The sequence below is a fragment of the Morone saxatilis genome, unplaced genomic scaffold, assembly GCF_004916995.1.
Source record: "Morone saxatilis isolate NCDOM2014 unplaced genomic scaffold, NCSU_SB_2.0 Contig8, whole genome shotgun sequence".
NCBI classification, from domain to species: domain Eukaryota; kingdom Metazoa; phylum Chordata; class Actinopteri; family Moronidae; genus Morone; species Morone saxatilis.
The window spans coordinates 27,448,627-27,453,374 of record NW_023340257.1 but is presented as its reverse complement, the minus strand read 5'-3'; the positions used below and the strand labels follow the sequence as shown (position 1 = coordinate 27,453,374).

General features: G+C 38.6%; 1 pseudogene; it reads right to left on the bottom strand.

Moving 5' to 3' along the window:
* LOC118341327 overlaps positions 1–2,055 on the bottom strand; it is a 7,853-nt pseudogene extending 5,798 nt beyond the window's left edge.
* Positions 2,056–4,748: the final 2,693 nt, after the last annotated feature.

Here is a 4,748-nt window from a genome sequence, read left to right as displayed (position 1 = left end):
CAGGCACAAAGGGGATATGACGGCATCGACAGGCGATCTGTGGAACTCAGCGTTACCTTAATAGAACATTGTTGGAAACATTAATGTACAGTATAAGTTCTAGAGTTTATACTCTGTTTAATGAGTAAATGTTACAGATTATAGCTTTCAATTGTAGCCCTCTGCATACGAGGACACTCACTTCGTAGTGAGGAGGCTGCATGTTGGACAAAGGTTTATTATGGTACATGCTGTCAAAGACAAACTGAATACAGTGCAAGTCATTTGGAGCTTCAGTTAGATGAGTTGCACAACACAGACCTGCAGTTGCAGCCAGCTGTGAGTTATCAATATCTCTTCATCAGCCGTGAATGTTGTATAAATATGCCAACATGCAAGTTTTTACAACTTTAAACAGTTTTACCTCCACAGAAGCTCTGCAGAACTAAAACAGGCTGCTCAGTTGAACACTGAATAGTGAAGATAACCACCTGCTTGTGCTTTTTAAGCACACAGTCTCACATCCTTATAATGACACGAAAACCTTCTCAGTGAGCTGGGTGAGACTATACATATTTATAGTCTGTTCAAAGCTGTAGAGCTGAGGTTTAAAGTATACTTTATCTTCTGATCTAATCTTGTTTCAGTCTGTCACAAAACAGAAGTGAAACTCTAAATGATGAACTCGATGAAACTTGTTGGTGATTTGTTTTCTCACTTCTCTGACTGATCTGTCTAAATACCAGGTATCTAAAGGACTGTCTTCATGATCTTGATTCAGATCCTCTCCTCGTTGGGTATCAAAATGAGGAAGGAAAAAACCACAAAATCTTGGAGCTGAAAGGTTTCTTCTTTAAATGCAAACACATTATGGAATTAATCCTGAAAGTGCACAGAAATCTTTTGAACAGCAGCACTGCGTTAAAAAGAAATGATGACATTTATGGTCCTTTGACCTCAATAAACCCGCTAAGATGCAAAGACTCATCTAACCACATTTGAATTTCTCTGAAATGATTGCCACACTTGATTTTGACTCTTCTGTTAAACCCGCTAAAAGACATGTATACTGAAACCACATCCTATTTACTGCCTGTAATTTACTTAGCTTTTAACCTTCAGAGTGAACCTTTAAATGGTAAATGGGCCGTACTTATATAGCACCTTTTTAGTCTTTTGACCACTTTTTCACAGCATTTTCATTGCCGGGTACTTTACGAAGGAGTAAACCTCCTGACTTTCTCTTCAACAGGTTCTGTCTGAGAGAACCTATGACATTTGACATTAGTGAATGTTTGCTTGAAACTGGGATGCTCCATAGCTCCATGTATCTATGCAGGGACACTGAAAGCGAGCCTCCCCTTCACAGTGATACCAGCCAGTAACAAGCTGTTCTACCCCTCAAGGCCACGTTGCTGTCCAGCCCAGTCCTACCTGTTAGCTGCAATGTAACCCATGAACAGGATGCTGGCGTACATGTTGAGATAGAAGGCGGAGGCACCAAAGTTGCAGTACACCTGGCGGACGAGGACGGAGCTGCTGGCATAGTAAATAATCCGGATGGGTAGGCAGAGGCTGATTAAGAAGTCGGCAGCTGCCAGGTTCTTCAGGTAGATGGTGACACTGCTGGACACCTGCTGCTGAGCTCGGCAGAAGTAAACCTTCAGGGTGAAGCCATTGAGGAACAAACCCACCTCCAGAGCAAACAGGGACAAGATTTACAATCAGGATTTATTTTGAAAGTTGGGGTCATTGTTCCAACAAATTATGAATCTGAATATTTAAAACTCACCAGAAACACCAGACTAGAGAACACCATGAAGAAAACATGGGCCGAGGTGTCGACCTGTTTGCAGTGAGATGAAACGTTCATCTGGTTGGTCACTGAGGACTCGTTAAAGGGCGGGGTCACTGCCACTCCTCCAGGGCCACTCATTTTTCTGGATGTTCTAAGAGAGGTGAATGCGAACTACTTACTGTATGTTAGACAGCTGATTCATGCAGGGCAAAACAAAGCTTTCACTGGCTTAAACATCATCTGTTTGCATACAGTAACTGGTTAAAGTTAAAAGGGAAGTGGCAGATCATCAGCAGATACAACACAAGTAGCCAGAAGTCTTAGGCCTAATACTAGCCTAATCTGACACATAGGAAGACTCATGACGAACCACAGAATCAACCCCAGTACACTGAAAACACCCTCTCAGACCACGCAATGTTTGTCAAACAGGAAATAACTGGTTCAAAGGTAAACTAAAATGATAATACCAGCTGTCCTTGTGGTGTTGCAAAAAAAAACTTTGTTCTCTGCATGTGTGCTCACATTAAGACACTGAAATTCAGTCCAAACCAAACGAGCACACACAGAATTTGACTTGAATTTGATTTGAATTGTTATTTGGGTTATTTTTTTAACTATAGACTAATTTGGGGTGAATGTCAGCTGTCTGCAGTTGTGTGTTCTTTGTGGTGGCAAAAAACTGAGAAAACAAGTGTACACAAACTGAAAAAAACAAGAAAGTCGCCAGAATGGAAATGTCTTGTGTTCTGTGTACAAACGGCCAACACCCACCACAACACTTTGTCAAAGTCAAAGCTAACATTACTGCAAAGCTTCTGGAATATTTTGTGATATTGGGTTTTATCTGGCTAACATTAGCTTAGTTGCAAAAAACGGACCAATTGCTAATGAGCTAACGTAGAAAAATCATCAGTTATACACCTTTGCTTTGCACTGTTTTTATTTATTGTTGTTCATACGTTTTATGGATCACTTTAACTGATGAAAGTTGGCAAGTTAGCCAACTAACATCTACTCAGTATTGTGATAGCGTTAATGATAAATGCACAAGGTTAGCCAGCCAGCTACAACCCAGCAACACTGCATGTATCCACGGTGTCATGGATCACGATAGCTTGTCATTTAGCAACGTTATCAAAATAAAATATCACTTCAGATAGCATTTTGTTAGCCAGCTGCAACTTAGCCACACTGCACGTATCCCCGGTGTTGGTTCCCATTTTCTTGAAATTTGGTTCGTTATGAAGGTAAGAAATTGAACCTGATACTGGTTGGAATAAATTCAGTCACTGGGGGCGGAGCTAATGAACTACATGCCAAAAAACAGTTGAGTCACTGCGCGGATGTATAAACATGAAATATTCAAAACAGGCACTGATAACAAATACAAACAGCCGCTGCTAGTCGGTGTGTGTGAGCTGGTGCATAAATATATCAACATGTTACAAACTACTTTTCTAACCAGGAAACTGGCAAGAAAAACTGTGTGTGGAAAATAATTCACCGATTGAATAATATTTATCCTGTAGACACATTTCACTTTTCATAAAAACAAGCAACCAGGCGACTTTATAACAATACAGATATATAAATATAACAATATGTTGTCCCTGTGCCCTGTTCCAGGTACCGCCCTCCCCTCCAACTGGTCAGGGACACCTGTAGTGGTTTAGCAGTCGGGAAGTTTGTTTAGTTTCAATGGTTTTTCACGTTCTTTCTTTTTAGGAAGTTGTTTTGTGTTAACGTTTGACTTTATTTACATTTAAATAAATAGTAATAGTAAAAATCGTTCTGTTTTCTCCTGTTCTTTAAACCCCCGGTAAATTATTAATTATTGCTCCTCTTTTCCCCTGGACCCCACGACTGAGGTCATAACACAATATATTATACATAGACATCTACATTTTTAGAGAAAATGAATAGATCCGCCACCAGTAACTGAATTAATTCCAACCAGTAACCAGTATCAGGTTACATTTCTCACTTAAACCAAACAAACAAATTTCATGTAAATCGGTTCAGAGTTACAGTCGATTTTGTAGTGCAGTCTGAATCTAGCAGATCTGACCTCTGCGGCCATGCAGACATATAGCCCTCTGAAATGTTTATATAGAAGGTTGTTGTTTTTTAATAAAAAATACAACAAAGTTAAGAAAAATAATAAAATAAATAAATAAAATATTAACCTAATATTTTAACAAAAAATGTGTCATTAAGACAATGTGTGTCTCTGTCCAAAGATATTTGGTTTACAGCCTTTATGCTAAAATAATCTAACTAGCTGCTGGCTGTAGGTTTGTGTCATACTGACACGAAAGTAGATTTAATCTGAACATCTTATCTAACTCAGCAAGGAAGCAAACGAGTTGTGAAGATATTGCCTCGGTCTGAAACATCCTGCATCGTGCATCGTACTGTTCATCATCAACAGCTACTTTATGTGAAACCACTCGTGGTCAACAGCAGTAAACTGATAATAATCTCAACACCCTCCAAACAGAGGGGATCTCTTCTGATCGTGAGAATATCTTATGTCATGATGAGTTGAAACATGACCTGATGACCATGTCAATGCATTATTGTCAGTAACAGAATACATGAATGTATACACTTCTGCAAGAGTATGTCAGCAGTATTTTGGTGTAAAAACTTTTAAATGTTATACCTTGAAGAAACAAAAGCCGGCGCTCATTCCTTCCTCACAGCAGTATCTCTGAAAATGTACATTTTATTGTTAACATTCAGATTCAGTTTACAAAGTTTAAAGTTACATAAAAGCCAAATTTGCCACAACTTTAGTAAAAGCTGAATGAACACTATGCAGATAGAAGCGAGTTGTAAGGAATATGTCCTTATAAAATGTCCTTAAATTAGTAACTTTTATCTTTAAGTGCATTTTGAGTCAATAAACTATTGTTTTAAAAACTTAAATTGTTAACATTTTACTTAGTTCTGCTTAACAAATATT